This window comes from Coregonus clupeaformis, unplaced genomic scaffold (assembly GCF_020615455.1).
Source record: "Coregonus clupeaformis isolate EN_2021a unplaced genomic scaffold, ASM2061545v1 scaf2319, whole genome shotgun sequence".
Classification (NCBI taxonomy): domain Eukaryota; kingdom Metazoa; phylum Chordata; class Actinopteri; order Salmoniformes; family Salmonidae; genus Coregonus; species Coregonus clupeaformis.
This window is the reverse complement of record NW_025535773.1, coordinates 43369-61964: the sequence shown is the minus strand read 5'-3', so window position 1 is coordinate 61964 and position 18596 is coordinate 43369. Positions and strand designations below refer to the sequence as shown.

At 42.7% G+C, this 18596-nt stretch overlaps 1 pseudogene; it reads left to right on the top strand.

Moving 5' to 3' along the window:
• Positions 1-9710: 9710 nt before the first annotated feature.
• LOC121565097 lies at positions 9711-10249 on the top strand (annotated as a pseudogene).
• Positions 10250-18596: the final 8347 nt, after the last annotated feature.

Genomic DNA, 18596 nt, shown 5'->3' with positions numbered 1-18596 from the left:
GTTGGGGTTTGGTAAAGAGACTTATGAATCAGACAAGCCCCTTTATACATAGAGGCCCCTCTATCTACAGCCCCCTGTACAAACCCCACCTACGACCTATTGATAGTACATCTTACATTGACCACAACACACAAACCTTACAAGCAGGATGTTACTTGGAAGGATGTCATATTTTCTAGTGGTTTAGTATATACTGATGAGGAGTAATCTTCATATAACCTTTTTCCATCTATCCAAAGTCTGATCTTCATTTTAATTTCATTTTAATTAGTCAATTACAGATTAAGCCATGTACTGTATGTCATGGAAAGAGCAGGTGTTCTTAATGTTTTGTACACTCAGTGTATGTTTTCAGCAGAATACACCACACTGACATATTGATTCCAACTTGTTCAGCTAGCTTACAAGTGGCACATTTAGGGCTATATCTACTAAGCTAACATATGGAGTTGTTTTATGATAGTAATAATATGGACCATTAGCTATTTTAATTTGTATTTTAGGATACCTGTAGGTATATTAAAAACATTTACAAATTATTTGATGAAGAATTACATTTGCCCTTACTTCTATTAGCCCATAGAAGCGCATTGTATTACACAAAAATACATGGCAAAATAAATAAAAATGAAGTTTGTTTTGAAGTGTCTGAAATGTATCTGAGAGATATAGGAAAGCTCAGGATAACATCAAGGACAACATTTTTTTCTTATTGTTGTTTGTGGATCACTCCAGAGAACGCGTTTCCACTGATCCAGAGTCCAATGGCGGCGAGCTTTACACCACTCCAGCCAATGCTTGGCATTGTGCATGGTGATCTTAGCCTTGTGTGCGGCTGCTGGCCATGGAAACCCATTTCATGAAGTGCCCGATGAACAGTTATTGTGCTGACATTGCTTCCAGAGGCAGTTTGGAACTCAGTAGTGAGTGTTGCAACCGAGGACAGAAGATTTTTTACACGCTACGCGCTCAGTACTTGGCAGTCCTGTTCTGTGAGCTTGTGTGGCCTACCACTTCTCGGCTGAGCCGTTGTTGCTCCTAGACGTTTCCACTTCACAATAACAGCACTTACAGTTGACCGGGGCAGCTCTAGCAGGGCATAGATTTGACAAACTGACTTGTTGGGAAGGTGGCATCTTATGACAGTGCCAAGTTGAAAGTCACTGAGCTCTTCAGTAAGGCCATTCTACTGCCAATTTTTTGTCTATGGAGATTCCATGGCTGTGTGCTCGATTTTATACATCTGTCAGCAAGAGTGTGGCTAAACTAGCCGACTCCACTAATTTGAAGGGGTGTCCACATACTTTTGTATATATAGTGTATATCTCCATAATGCATACACAATATACAGTGCATTTGGGAAGTATTCAGACCCCTTCACATTTTCCACATTTTGTTACATTAGTCTTACTCTAAATTGGATTAAATTATTTTTTCCACTCATCAATCTACACACAATACCACATAATGACAAATCGAAAACAGGATTTTAGAATGTTTTGTAAATGTATTAAAAATACAATACAGAAATACCTTATTTACATAAGTATTCAGACCCTTTGCCATGAGACTCGAAATTGAGCTCAGGCGCATCCTGTTTCCATTAATCATCCTTGAGATGATTCTACAACTTGATTGGAGTCCATCTCTTGTAAATTACATTGATTGGACATGATTTGGAAAGGAACACAGCTGTCTATTTAAGGTCCTACAGTTGACAGTGCATGTCAGAGCATAAACTAAGCCATGAGGTCGAAGGAATTGTCCGAAGACTCCGAGACAGGATTGTGTCGAGGAACAGATCTTGGGAAGGGTACCAAAACATTTCTGCAGCATTGAAGTTCCCCAAGAATAGAGTGGCCTCCATCACTCTTCAATGGAAGAAGTTTGTAACCACTAAGATTCTTCCTAGAGCTGGCAATCGAGGGAGAAGGGCCTTGGTCAGGGAGGTGACCAAGAACACGATGGTCACGCTGACAGAGCTCCAGAGTTCCTCTGTGGAGAAGGGAGAACCTTCCAGAAGGACAACCATTTTTGCAGCACTCCACCAATCAGGCCTTAATGTTAGAGTGGCCAGATGGAAGCCACTCCTCAGTAAAAGGCACATGACAGCCCGCTTGGAGTTTGCCAAAAGGGACCTAAATGACTTTCAGACCATGACAAACAAGATTCTCTGGTCTGTTGAAACCAAGATTGAACTTTTGGCCTGGAATGCCAAGCGTCATTTCTGGAGGAAACCTGGCACCGCTCATCATCTGGATAATACCATCCCTACGGTGAAGTATGGTGGTGGCAGCATCATGCTCTGGGGATGTTTTTTCAGAGGCAGGGACTGAGAGACTAATCAGGTTTGAGGGAAAGATCAACGGAGTAAAGTACAGAGAGATCTCCGGAGAGACCTGAAAATAGCTGTGCTGCGATGCTCCCCCATACAACCTGACAGAGCTTGTGAGGATCTGCAGAGAATAATGGGAGAAACTCCCCAAATACAGGTGTGCCAAGCTTGTAGTAGCGCCATACCCAAGAAGACTTGAGGCTGTAATGGCTGCCAAAGGTGCTTCAACAAAGTAAAGGGTCTGAATACTTATGATATTTCAGTTTTTTATTTGTAATACTTTTGCAAAAAAAAAGAACTGTTTTTGATTTGTCATTATGGGGTATTGTGTGTATGTAGATTGATGAGGGAAAAAGACAATGGGTCTGAATACTTTCCCAATGCACTGTATAATGAATGTAGAGACCCCCATGCAGCCTGTGTCACCAAAAGATACACCTTGTGTATTCTACTTTTCTAACTCTCAACAGTAAGACCCCGACTGAGTTCCTAAAAAATAAACAGGTCTACTGGTGAAAAACTAAACGCCAACTGGGAAGGGTTGCTGTCTGGGGGAGACTCAAATAAGAACTACTTAGGTTTATGTAGTGTAATGTTTATATATCTGCTTCTGAGAGGATTCTAGCTAGACTAGAGCATAACCACATTCATGACTTAGTCTGGCTGGCCTCAAACTGATATGTTAATAGCTGTGGGAAGCGACTTGCTGCACTCTCTATAAAGTATTTCCAGTATGCATGCATACTACATCTTTCAAACTGTGAAAAGAGTTGTGCACGTTAAAAAAAATTATCCCCAACCATAATAGTGTGGTTAGCAACACTTCACACAAATGGGTATGCTTAAATACTTAACAAGGTGGCAGTAGCACCATCCACAACCCTAACCCTAACTGAAACCGTTCAGTAATTGCTTTTTATAAATTGGAAATTACAATAACAGGTGATGAAATTAGTTATCCTAACCAAAATCGCCTTGGCCCAATCTCTGAGTGATACACTGAGGTGATAACACTGATGTGTGACTAGGCACGTTCCCAAAGTATCTTGAAGCCCACCCAACACCCTCCTTTGTGGAAATGTTCAACAGTGAGAAGATGACAAGTCAGTGGTTTAACTAACAAGAAAGGAAACCACAGTGTAAAGCTGTGTGTCTTTAGAAACTCACACCAAATTGGGGGAACATTGTTTCACTCATGATGCTCCACCCCCAGAGTTGAGTCGTTAATATTTGTGTTTCCATTGAATACTTACAAAACATATAGACACAATACAAATACAGACACAATTCATGTTTAAAGGCACACACCCTGTAATCATTATATCTACATAATGCATTCAAAATATTGGTGCCAAGATCCCTATCCAGCAGCAAATAGAGGACCAAGCGGTGTAATCTCAATGGAATCAAAGCAACACCAATCTTTAAGGGTGTCAGAACTCAAGTCCTCCTTACAGTGAGGGGGCATTAGTTAGATTTAAGTCATTTTGCAGACGCTCTTATTCAGAGCGACTTACAGTTACATTATCATTATATATTTTTTTTCATACCCCCCGTGGGAATCGAACCCACAACCCTGGCGTTGGAAACGCCATGCTCTACCAACTGAACTACATCCCTGTCAGCCATTCCCTCCCCTACCCAATTGTGCGCCGCCCCATGGGTCTCCCGGTCGCGGCCGGCTACGACAGAGCCTGGATTTGAACTAGGATCTCTAGTGGCACAGCTAGTACTGCGATGCAGTGCCTTAGACCACTGCGCCACTTGGGAGTTAACCTCCTCTGGCCCCATGTCTGCTGCAGCGCCTCACGGTCCAGTTTGTTGAGCTTCTGTGAGCACAGCCACAGCCACAGGTCCTGGACCTGTTCTGACAGGCCGTCCAAACTAGAGTTGTCCCAGGGTCCGGCTGCCTGACAACCTGAAGAAAGAGAGAGAGGAAACAAATTAGAGGGACTAAGAGAGAGCCTGAGAGTCAGACTGAGAACCAATAGACTACTATAGGCCTACTGTAACTTGAAGGTTGAAATAGGTCAAAGGTCGCTGGGTGGAGAGGAGGCTGTGGAGTCCCACTGAGGTCACTGCTGGGTTCTCTGACAGGTCCACAGACACCACGGAGGGACAGACAGGCAGACACCTGGACAGCAGGACACACAGAACATACAGATGTCAGTACTGGACAGTCAGGTCACATGAACCAGAGGTAGTGTACAGGGCAGATACTTGGAAAAGACCCAGGAAGCTCAACTAGCTAAATACAGAAGGACAAGGGGTGATATACATTGAGAGAAACCACAAACACACCCCTGGCGAGGGTGGCTACGCTGCCGTCCATTTCCTGCCAGACTCAGTTGGGTTAGGGAGCAGTCATCCTGTGGAACACACAAAGGACCAATCAGAACCATGTTTTCTGTGCCTCCTCCTCCATTTCAGCAAGGGACCAATCAAGACCAAGATCTCATGCTATGCCCTTAACCAGGAAGTTAGTTATTACACCCAATATGTCAGTGTTGAGTTCTCAGCTTGGCCTCCAGCTTAAACATGACTAATCAACATGAATCCTACTTACAGGGGGACCATCACTACATTCGTTCCTCTATTGAAGACCATCTTTCCATAGTGCCCCATTAAGTCAAATGGTGTACACACTTTAAGATACAATGAAGATACTACCATTGTATCCTAACTACCATATCAGCACATGTTTCTTAGCTTGAATACCAGAGGCAAAGTTGTGGAGCAGATAAGTAGATGACATACTTCCTTTTCAACCTGTGAAATGTTTTCACAGCTTGCAAGGCGCCTGCCTTAAACCTGTGGTTTATGTTTACTGGTTAACAGACCACTGATAAGCGCTTTACAGAGAAAGAAGAGTTTCATTAACAGAAACCCAACCAATTGTTTCAACAAATTCTGTTAAAAGCTTCTCATCATTTTAGTGATTTATTTATTGTATTTGCAGTCTTTATCGTGTACCTTCCTGGACAAATTTCCTCTACTAAGTATCTACTTACTGTAGATACTGTGATAGTTTGTGCAGTTCTTTAGACAAACAATGCTTAATTAAATACTCTATAAAATAACTTTATTTGAATTTGTGTGTGTGTATGTGTGTGCATTTGTGTGTGTGCATGTGTGTGTGTGTGTTTACCTGGGACAGGAGGACTGACCTCAGATGTTCTAAAGCAGGGTGGTCAGCGGGTCCACAGCGGATGGCAGCCAGATCGAGGTGTGTGAGACAGTGGAGAGGCAGAGTCTTCAGGACCAACTCAAAGCCCATAGAGCCCAGGGCATTATGGGACAGATTCACTGCCTTCAGGTGCCCTGTGCCTGTAGGACCATGAGAGGATTCTGATTCTTAGGTCACATTTCAAGAACCACCTCACAAACAGATAGCAATGTATCCATGTGGAGTTGAAAATTGGTGTCCCCAATGTTCCATTGCGGCTCCTGTGCTTTTCACCATTTATATAAATAATCTAATGCTAATAATATTTGTAATATCAGTGTAAAAAGGGTATTAATGAGCCTGTTTACCTGCCAGGGTGCTGGCCAGTAGGAAGCAGTGCTGCTGTTTACCTGCCAAGGTGCTGGCCAGTAGGAAGTGGTGCTGCTGTTTACCTGCCAAGGTGCTGGCCAGTAGGAGGTGGTGTTGCTGTTTACCTGCCAGGGTGAGCGCCAGTAGGAAGAAAGTTTTGCTGTTTACCTGCCAAGGTGCTGCATGTGTAGAAGGTGGTGTTGCTGCTTACCTGCCAAGGTGCTGGCCAGTAGGAGGTGGTGTTGCTACAGGCAGCGGGTTGTTAGGCTGGAGAGACAAGACAGCCTCATACATCAGAGTCAGACCATTTTCCAACCACAAACACCTAGCCTGGCCTGTCCTGCACACCCACTGCTGCCAGGGGGGCGTGTGAAGTCAGGAGGGGGGTTGTGTGTGTGTGTGTGAGCAGCCGGTCCAGTGTTACTACCAGGCCTGTGGCCTCCTGCCACGCCTCTCACTGCAGAAAGAGGGCAATCTGCTCTCCCCCCAGGACCTGCTTCTGGCTGTTCTCCACACCAATGATGAGGTGAGGCCAAACCCCTAACCACTGACACAGGATCAGATATTTTTCCATCCTTCTAATGGTTAATGTTAAGAGTGAGGATAGGGTAATCTGATCCTAGATCTGTGGGTAGGGTCAACTTCTACCTTAAGCGAAACTGGTGATGGTAATTATGATGGTGGTGATGATGTCCACTGCAGGTCTTGGCTGAGGTGTGTTCGTGGGACCTCCTCCCTCTTCCTGATCAATACAAGAAGGCCTGTCACAGCATGACAGTGGGTGAGCATGTGAACACACACATACCTAACGACCACAGCCTCTACCGGCCTGTTATATTTCCTGCCACAGAGATGTCTAAATAACACCTTGATCCAAGAGTCCCTAAATTACTTTTAGGAATTATTTCTGAGATGTGAACACCTGAAGTGCATTGTTAATCCATGCCGTGTATGTGTGTGTCTGCGTTTATGTGATGTGATGTGTGTCCAGAGGAGAACAAGCATGTGGTTCGTCTGTGTGAGGTGTAGGACGGCAGTCCCTCTGTGTCAGTGTGTGACCTCAGCCTGACCCCCTCCTCCCTCTCCCCTCTCCCCTCTCCTCCACGCCCTCAAACTGCAGGTCAGACTCACCCAGCTGTCTGGCAACCATTTCCACGACTGACACAGACATATAGTGCCTTCAGAAAGTATTCATACCCCTTGAGGCAGAGGAATGTATTTTAGAAACCATAGAAACAGAACTACTAGAACAGAAATCCCCATTCAAGTCAATGATCTGAGATGGGTGAACCAGTCTAGTAATTCTATTTCTATATTAGAAACCATTAACTACCCAGTCCTTAACATACACTGCCTCATCCAATGATGCAAATACAAGAGAGCTCGTGGAACGAATAGAAAGGGTCCAAAAGTGCAAACCCCACCCACCTGGAACTCCAGGTAGACTAAAGCAAATTCTCAAGGTATTTGAAAAATTTGAAATATTATTTGAACCCAGGTCGGCTCATAGTCAATCTCTCTAACCTGCTGAGTGCTGTGGTGGGTCTGGGGTGGCGTGGAAGGTCGGGGGTCATCGTCGTCGGTTACTGTGGGGCTCTATGTCCTGCTGCCATCGCGGTAAAGCTGGGTAATATGGACAATATATCATATACCGGTATTTTATTCCATTTTGATGGTATTTGATGTTTCTGAATAATGAAAGTTCTAAATATACATTATGGGTAGTGAATGACAACTTATTAATTCTAAGTGGTTTTAATGGGCTTTCTCCATTCTGGTTGATTTATACCAAACTTCAACCAAAAATAATAAGAGGACAAAACGTTGTATTGATCGGTCTCCGTCCGTTAGTACGTTAGTCACACGCGATATCTCAGACAGCACTGGCCCGATTTTGACAAAACTTCGTCTTGCCATAGAGATCCGGCATTAACATCATTACACTGATTGGCCCAAGGAGGGACCTATAGTAATTAACTGAAATGTGTTAGTCACACGCAATATCTCAATTGGCCCAAGGGGGTGGTGCTACATCATTCTTCGTGGACGATAGGTTTACTGTTGCCTTGTATTTTATAGTAACAATTAACAATAGTGACTCATTTTCAAGTGCCATTCAAGACACAGAGACATTACATGGCAAGCAAAACAGAAACTTAGAACCCCTAAAAGTCTAAGCTAACATATGGCATTGTTTTAAGATGGTCATCCCATGGATCATTTAGCTATTTGATTTTGAATTTTAAGACCCCTGTAGGTACTAAAAAATAATGTAGCCCATAGAAACACATATAATAACATATTCATACTGGCAAAATAGACCTCCAAAAAATACATCATAAGGAATTAGGATTTGAAGTGTCTGTTTTTAGGAGATATAAGAAATCTCAGGATATATATATATATATATATATTTTGTGAACACATATTTAACCCCCTTTTTTTTGTTTGCACAAAACTACTTCAATAATTCCATACATTTTTTCAACTGGTATCAGATTACCTTCAGATGAGTCCTGTGACACCTGTGTGGGTTGAAGAGCAAAACAGAGAACACCATCGTGTTGGTGATAGTCTCCCCTCTCCATAGTGGGATCATATTAGATTTTGTTTTGTTGATAGATTGTGGCTTCTATCAATGTACTTTTCTGCATCATTTCCAATCCCCCATATATATTATTGTGTAAATTATATATTATTTTAAATATTTTCTTTCTTTATAATTTTTCCCTAACCCTACGACCCTCTCCTAATTGGAGTAAACTAATGGACACCAATACTTACATGCTGACCACACCGCCCGCGTTGCAAAATAAAATGTACAAATACATGTTATTCAATCATTGTACTCACACTGCTCGCATCGTCAACGAGCATCTGCATAGCCAGGCGCTAAAATAGAACTTGGTTCTATTTGTGACGCTTGGCGCGCTGCAAGTCCCACCTCTCCCATCTCTTCATTGTTTTTTAGCAGCATGCAGCATACTGTATACCCACGTGGGTGATTGAAAGATGAACTGAGGTCCACACTCCAGTCCAGTTGGGTGTGGTAAGGCACCTTAAAGTTGGTTGCCAACCACCATATAAATTCCAAAGAAGAAGAAGCCTGAAGGAGGAGAGATTACTAGAAATGAACTCAGTTTACCATTTTATCTTTGGATTAATTGTCGGAGTAGAGGACCTTGTGCATTTCAGGTAAAATCACAACCCAATGTTTATATCCCAGGACAAATTAGCTAGCAACAGCAAGCAAGCTAAATTGCCATAAATGTTTAATGTTTTTCAACCTGTCCCCAAATTAATATAGTTGGTTAAAAGTTTGTTTTGAAATTTCAACCTGTGTGTCCTGATCGCGTCTGATGTGGGTGAAATCAACATGTGCGCGATGGCACACGTAGACGCACACGCGCGGTGTGGTCAGCATGTTAGGCTTCTACTTCCAGCTTATATCAGCTTATCCAGCTACATTGAACAAAAATGTAAACGCAACCTGCAACAATGTCAAAGATTTTAATGAATTACAGTTCATATAAGGAAATCAATCAATTGAAATATATTCATTAGGCCCTAATCTATGGATTTCACATGACTGGGAATACAGATATTCATCTGTTGGCCAAAGATACCTTAACAAATAGGTTGGGCCGTGGATCAGAAACTAGTCAGTATCTGGTATGACCACCATCTGCCTCATGCAGCGCGACACATCTCTTTTGCAACGAGTTGATCAGGCTCCCACTCCTTTTCAGTGGCTGTGTGAAGTTGCTGAATATTGGGGGGAACTGGAACATGCTGTCGTACACATCGATCCAGAGCATCCCGAACTGGCTCAATGGGTGACATGTCTGGTGAGTATGCAGGCCATGGAAGAATTGGGACATTTTCAGCTTCCAGGAATTGTGTACAGATCATTGCGACATGGGGCCTTGCATTATCATGTAGAAACATGAGGTGAACATGGCGTGGCTGGAACAGGTTTAAAATGGCGGACAGAAACCAGGAAGGAGAGAAGAAGAAGAAAGAGAGTATCTTTGACCTGTCATAGTACATTGATAAACAAATCCGTGTGAAGTTTCAGGGAGGACGAGAGGCCAGTGGAGTTCTGAAGGGGTTTGACCCCCTGTTGAACCTGATATTGGATAGCACCATCGAGTACTTGCGGGATCCTGACGACCAGTTCAAGCTGACCGAGGACACGCGGCAGCTGGGCCTGGTGGTTTGTAGAGGGACATCCGTGGTGCTCATCTGTCCTCAGGACGGCATGGAAGCCATCCCCAACCCCTTCATCCAGCAGCAGGACGGATAGTCGGCCAGCCTCGTTCTCTAGGATGACCTCACAGTAATCCAATTCCTGGTGTGTATGTCAATTGTATTTCCTTGATTCCTTGCATCCTCTACTTGCTTCCTTCTCAAAATGCATTGGAGGAGAAGATCAGAGGAGAGGAACCTAAGATCTACTCCAGTGTGCTTTGAGAAGAAGGGAGGATGTGAGGATTCAATTAAATATTATTGCGGTTAGTATGGAGAAAAAATATATACAAATAAAAAAAATGGATGCACTCACTAACTGTAAGTCGCTCTGGATAAGAGCGTCTGCTAAATGACTAAAATGTAAATGTAATTGTCATGTAAAATGTGATGGCGGCAGATGAATGGCACGACAATGGGCCTCAGGATCTTGTCACAGTATCTCTGTGCATTCAAATTGCCATCGAAAAAATGCAATTGTGTTCGTTGTCCATAGTTTATGCCTGCCCATACCATAACCCCACCGCCACCATGGGGCATTCTGTTCACAAAATTGACATCAGCAAACCGCTTGCCAACATGACGCCATACAAGTGGTCTATGGTTGTGAGGCCGGTTGGACGCACTGCCAAATTCTCCAAAACGACATTGGAGGCAGTTTATAATGAAAATTCAATTCTCTGGCAACAGCTCTGGTGGACATTGCATTGTGTGACAAAACTGCACATTTTAGAATGGTATTTTATTGTCCCTAGCACAAGGTGCACCTGTGTAATGATCATGCTGTATACATTTTACATTTACATTTTAGTCATTTAGCAGACGCTCTTATCCAGAGCGACTTACAGTTAGTGAATACATATTTCTTTTATACTGGCCCCCCGTGGGAATCGAACCCACAACCCTGGCGTTACAAACGCCATGCTCTATCAACTGAGCTACATCCCTGCCGGCCATTCCCTCCCCTACCCTGGACGACGCTGGGCCAATTGTGCGCCGCCCGTATAATCAGCTTCTTGATATGCCACACCTGTCAGGTGGATGGATCATCTTGGCAAAGGAGAAATGCTCACTAACAGGGATGTAAACAAACTTGTGCACAAAATTTGAGAGAAATAAGGTTTTTGTGCAGATGGAACATTTCTGAGATATTTTTTTTCTGCTCATGAAACATGGGACCAACACTTTACATGTTGTGTTTATATGTTTGTTCAGTGTATATAATTTTTACGGATCCAAATTGCAGATTTAAAAGAAAACATAAATCTTCAGCGGACAATGAAACCTTTGTTTTTAAGCCCTGGATTTATAGCCCCTTGATATTATTGTTGGATCTGATTTTAATAGCAAACATTTCAATTGCCATAATAAATACCTCCCGAGTGGTGCAGTGGTCTAAGGCACTGCATCGCAGTACTAGCTGTGCCACTAGAGATCCTGGATCGAATCCAAGCTCTGTTGTAGCCGGCCGCGACCGGGAGACCCATGGGGCAGCTCACAATTGGTCCAGGGTAGGGGAGGGAATGGCCGGCAGGGATGTAGCTCAGTTGGTAGAGCATGGTGTTTGCAACGCCAGGGTTGTGGGTTCGATTCCCCCGGGGGCCAGTATGAAAATAAATAAATGTATGCACTCACTAACTGTAAGTCGCTCTGGATAAGAGCGTCTGCTAAATGACTAAAATGTAAATAGATATGCCAATAGTGGACAACCTTGTTTTTCTCTTCTTGCCAGTTTAATACTTTCTGAGAAGTACCCATTATTTACTATTTTACACTTGGGGTTACTATACATAACTTTAACCCATTGTAGAAGAGATCCTCCAAAATTAAAAAGTCCAGGCATTTATATATAAATTCCAGTCGTATTTTATCAAAGGCCTTTTGAAAGTCAGCTATGAATACCAGGTGTGGTTTCGATTGTTCCAGTACTTGTCTTATATTATCGCCAGTGTATCGTCCATGTAAAATTATTATTGGTGTTTGTGGTTCACTCCAAAGAACGCGTTTCCACTGATCCAGAGTCCAATGTCGGCGAGCTTTACACCACTCCAGACAGTGCTTGGCATTGTGCATGGTGATCTTAGCCTAGTGTGTGGCTGCTGGCCACGGAAACCCATTTCATGAAGCTCCCAACGAACAGTTATTGTGCTGACATTGCTTCCAGACGCAGTTTGGAACTCAGTAGTGAGTGGTGCAACTGAGGACAGACGATTTTAACGCGTTACGTGCTTCAGTACTTGGCAGTCCCATTCTGTGAGCTTGTGTGGCCTACCACTTCTCGGCTGAGCCGTTATTTCTCCTAAAGCAGCTCTAGCAGGGCATAGATTTGACAAACTGACATGTTGAAGTTGAAAGTCACTGAGCTCTCCAGAAAGGCCATTCTACTGCCAATTTTTGTCTATGGAGTTGCATGGCTGTGTGCTCGATTTTATACACCTGTCAGCAACGGGTGTGGCTAAAATAGCCGACTCCGCCAATTTGAAGGGGTGTCCACATAGTTTTGTATATACAGTGTATATCTCCATAATGCATACACAATATATGGTGCATTTGGGAAGTATTCAGACCCCTTCACCTTTTCCACATTTTGTTACATTACAGCCTTATTCTAAATTTGATTAAATTATTTTTTCCCCTCATCAATCTACACACAATACCACATAATGACAAAATCGAAAAACAGGATTTTAGAATTTGTTGTAAATGTATTAAAAATACAAAACAGAAATACCTTATTTACATAAGTATTCAGACCCTTCGCCATGAGACTCGAAATTGAGCTCAGGCGCATCCTGTTTCCATTGATCATCCTTGAGATGTTTCTACAACTTGATTGGAGTCCACCTGTGGTAAATTCAATTGATTGGACAGGTTTTGGAAAGGAATACAGCTGTCTATATAAGGTCCCACAGTTGACAGTGCATGTCAAAGCAAAAACTAAGCCATGAGGTCGAAGGAATTGTCCGTAGAGCTACGAGACAGGATTGTGTTCCCCAAGAACACAGTGGACTCCATCTTTCTTCAATGGAAGAAGTTTGTAACCACTAAGATTCTTCCTAGAGATAGCCGCCCAGCCAAACTGCGCAATCGGGGGAGAAGGGCCTTGGTCAGGGAGGTGACGAAGAACCCGATGGTCAGCCTGACAGAGCTCCAGAGTTCCTCTGTAGAGAAGGGAGAACCTTCCAGAAGGACAACCATCTCTGCAGCATTCCACCAATCAGGCCTTAATGTTAGAGTGGCCAGATGGAAGCCACTCCTCAGTAAAAGGCACATGACAGCCCGCTTGGAGTTTGCCAAAAGGGACCTAAAGGACTCTCAGACCATGACAAACAAGATTCTCTGGTCTGTTGAAACCAAGATTGAACTCTTTGGCCTGAATGCCAAGGGTCATTTCTGGAGGAAACCAGGCACCGCTCATCACCTGGATAATACTATCCCTACGGTGGTGTATGGTAGTGGCAGCATCATGCTCTGGGGATGTTTTTCAGCGGCAGGGACTGAGAGACTAATCAGGTTTGAGGGAAAGATGAACGGAGTAAAGTACAGAGAGATCTCTGGAGAGACCTGAAAATAGCTCTGCAGCGACGCTCCACATCCAACCTGACAGAGCTTGAGAGGATCTGCAGAGAACAATGGGAGAAACTCCCCAAATACAGGTGTGCCAAGCTTGTAGCGTCATACCCAAGAAGACTTGAGGCTGTAATGGCTGCCAAAGGTGCTTCAACAAAGTAAAGGGTCTGAATACTTATGATATACTTGTGATATTTCAGTTATTTATTTGTAATACTTTTGCAAAAAAAATAACTGTTTTTGCTTTGTCATTATGGGGTATTGTGTGTATGTAGATTGATGAGGGGAAAAAAACAATTTAATCAATTTTAGAATAAGGCTGTAACGTAAAGAAATGTGGGAAAATTCAAGGGGTCTGAATACTTTTCCAAATGCACAGTATAATGCATGTAGAGACCCCTCTGCAGCCTGTGTCACCAAAAGATACACCCTGTGTATTCTACTTTTCTAACTCTCAACAGTAAGACCCTGACTGAGTTCCTAAAAAAATAAACAGGTCTACTGGTGAAAAACAAAACGCCAACTGGGAAGGGTTGCTGTCTGGGGGAGACTCAAATAAGAACTACTTAGGTTTATGTAGTGTAATGTTTATATATCTGCTTCTGAGAGGATTCTAGCTAGACTAGAGCATAACCACATTCATGACTTAGTCTGGCTGGCCTCAAACTCAATGTCCCCAACCATAATAGTGTTGTTAGCAGCACTATGCTTAAATACTTAACATGTGGCAGTAGCACCATCCACAACCCTAACAAAAAACATTTAGTAATTGCTTTTTATGAATTGGAAATTACAATAACAGGTGATGAAATTAGTTATCCTAACCAAAATCGCCTCGTCCCAATCTCTGAGTGATATAGTGATACACTGAGGTGATAACACTGATGTGTGACTAGACACGTTCCCAAAGTATCTTGAACCCCACCCAATCCCCTCCTTTGTGGAAATGTTAAACAGTGAGAAGAAGGCCAGTCAGTGGGTTAACTAACAACGAAGGAAACCACAGTGTGAAGCTGTGTGTCTTTAGAAACTCACACCAAGTTGGGGTGGAAAATTGTTTCACTTGCAAGACTCATGATGCTCCACACCCCAGAGTTGTGTCGGAGATAATGATAATTCTGTTCATGTTAATATTTGTGTTTTCCATTGAATACTTACAAAACATATAGACGCAATACAAATACAGACACACACACTGTAATAATTATATCTACATAATGCATACAAAATATTGGTGCCGAGATCCCTCTGCAGCCTGTGTCACCAAAAAATGCCTCAAATTTGAGGACTAAGGAATGTAAATAATCTGAAGAGTTTACGCATTGGTATCCAAGCGTCTTCAGTCTTTAAGGGTGTGAGAACTCAAGTCCTCCTTACAGTGAGGGGGCATTAGTGAGCCTCCTCTGGCCCCAGGTCTGCTGCAGCTCCTCACGGTCCAGTTTGTTGAGCTTCTGTGAGCACAGCCACAGGTCCTGGACCTGTTCTGACAGGCCGTCCAAACTAGAGCTGTCCCAGGGTCCGGCTGCCTGACAACCTGAAGAAAGAGAGAGAGGGAACAAATTAGAGGGACTAAGAGAGACTGAGAACCAATAGACTACTATAGGCCCACTGTACCTTGGAGGTTGAGATAGGTCAAAGGTCGCTGGGTGGAGAGGAGGCTGTGGAGTCCCACTGAAGTCACTGCTGGGTTCTCTGACAGGTCCAAAGACACCACGGAGGGACAGAGGTAGACACTTGGACAGCAGGACACACAGAACATACATTTCTCAGTACTGGACAGTCAGGTCACATGAACCAGAGGTAGTGTACAGGGCAGATACTTGGAAAATACCCAGGAAGCTCAACTAGCTAAATACAGAAGGACAAGGGTGATATACATTGAGAGAAACCACAAACACACCCCTGGCGAGGGTGGCTACGCTGCCGTCCATTTCCCGCCAGACTCAGGTGGGTTAGGGAGCAGTCATCCTGTGGAACACACAAAGGACCAATCAGAACCATGTTCTCTGTGACTCCTTTTCCATTTTCAGCAAGGGACCAATCAAATCCCAGATCTCATGGTATGCCCTTTACCAGGAAGTTAGTACTATGTCTATCACCCAATGTCAGTGCTGAGTTCTCAGCTTGGCCTCCAGCTTAAACATGACTAATCAACATGAATCCTACTTACATCACTACATTTGTTCCTCTATTGAAGACCATCTTGCCATAGCTCCCAATTAAGTCAAATGGTGTATACACTTTAAGATACAATTAAGATACTGTCGTATATGATGAATGGTGGCAATTATTGCTGTCAACAAAAGGAGTCGGCTCATACTGAACATTGATCATAAGGTTTATTCAGACCACAAGCTTCAGCATGAGTTTACAGACACGCGTGGTCCGGAGAGCAGTGTCCTCCAATTCTAATGGCTGCTCTAACGTCTCATCGTTTAACCCCTATTTATAAACACTGATGCCCCCTCTTCTGGCCAATCACCAGTCTCCCCTGTCTACAACCCACCCCCTGTCTGTGGTATGTGGTATTACACCTAAAACATTCCCTCTTGATACTACCATAAACAACATTCTATTTCTTCATGAAAAACATTTAACAAAGGCATAATCTTCAGATACTATATTCCCCCCTTTCGAGACGAACTAAACGTCTCGAAACCAAACAGAATAGGATTATGACTAGTAACAACTTATCTTATTAAGTATCTTTAACCTTAAACCAAAACATTCTCCTCTAGAGTGTAAATACCTTTCTTATGAAATATGAATAACTGTTGATGAAGTGTGAACACATTACTATGAATTATGAACAAACTGTTTATGAAGTGTGAACACATTACTATGAATTATGAATAAATCTTTATGGAGTGTGAGAGCGAAAAACTGTCCGGCAACCTTTGTTCCAAATCCATCCATCCATCAATCAAGACAGTAAAATTCTCTCACGGTCCCTCTGCCCCAGGCAACCACCGCGGTACTCCAGATAAACTCATAAATCATGTAAAGACATTTGAAACTATGATGCCATTAAATACACATGTTCCCCTGCAAACAAAATCCTATCCAGAAACATCCCCTCTCAAGCTGGTCAACCCATAGGACTTGAAAAGGAATCTCTCCCTGCCTAACCGTCCTTTCCCTAACCCCATCGAAATAAACAAAAGCATCTAAGATCCTCATCTGCATTCAATAACATCAAACATCATTCTACTAAAATCAATACCTAAGAATATGACACCATTATGTATTACACATCAAATATGTCTATATTTCATTGCTGACACTGGAATGTAGTCCACTACACTTCATCTCCTCCGTAGTCTCCTCCTCCAATGGACTTGTTGATGATGGAATCAGCCACACCCTCCTTGTTTCATCTCCTCCAGTCATATTGTCCCTTCATATTGTCTTTGTTTCAGTATTCCAATCTCCACATGTTCTCCCAAATGCTTCTGGAATGACAAGAAAATAAACGACCAAACAGTATCCTTTGCAAAACAACCACTTTCAAATTAAACCTCAATTTCACCTAAGAATTTAAAAAATGATACATAAATGATGCATGAATCACATTATCCATTCCCCCCTTTGATTCATAAATCATACTAAAAATCATACTAATATTGAAAAAACTATTTGAAAAATCATCAAATAATCCAAAATGATATTTATCCATCAGTTCCACTTGTCCATCTTTATCCAGATCAGGAACAGTCAACACCGGCATCTGAGTGTTGTCTCCAGGCATCACAACACCAACCCATCTTAATATCATAGCTTTTGCAAAGGTCAGTACAAACATCACACAGTGTTATCAAAGCTGAAACTAGAATCTGACCCATCACTGCCCCTACTGGCCTAATTGATCTTGTAACCAAATCTTCTCAGATCTCCCAAACACATCTCTTATAATGTATCTATAACCCCAGTGATATTATCTGACCTATCTGGACTCAAAGTATAACTAATATTTATCCATATGATCTTCCCAAATGTTACACCATACCATGGAAGAAGTCCCCCCTTCTCCCTTAGACTTACCCTTCAATGATAGGCTTGAAGACTATGACATGTAGCCATGTCTCTTTTCACCCCATTTTCAACCCTAGCTTCAGATTTCTGTGTTGGTACCACTCCTCTTTTAATGGTAAAAACCTCATATGGAAGCTTAAACGTTGACCTGTAACAACATCCTATCCCCCATAGGGTAAGAATATACTCTATCATCACAAACCCACCAAATATCTCTAAAATTCCCATAGTCACATTGTCAGTCAAAAGCTAATCTTTTAACCATCAAAGTCCTGCTCTTCTTACTACCTGATATATAAAAAGTAACCTATTATTTGTCATTACTTATCCAAGGTTATCCTATACTCATCACACTCTGATATTCCCATAAACATACCCCTTACCTCATATGTTTTATTAGAACAACAACAACTTTTATCTTCACTGGTTCACCTGAATACTTCAGGTTTCCACTGTTACCTGACTTTACTTTCCATCTAACAATTCCCATAGGGTAATCCATTTACCCAAGAACACTTAAACCCTAGGCTTAAACCACTGTTCTGACAACTACATTATGTTATCTGTCAATGACTGTTGCCGATACCACAGTCATGACAAAGCATAACCCTGACCCAGACCCGCTAGAGGCTGCGCAACCGTCCAACACGTCTTGGGCTGGCATCCCCAACAGACATCAACCCCCAAGATTCCTCACTGATTCTTACAGAATGAGTTAATCTATCTCTAATTTTCACAACAGAGGAACGAGCAGCACTGATCAGATGCCCCCCCCCTCTGTCATCAAAATCAAAAGACCCCATCCTGCAGCTTCCATGATGAATCTCTCTTCTCCGTTTCAGATTAATCTATATTGCTCTCTACTACTATCTGCTC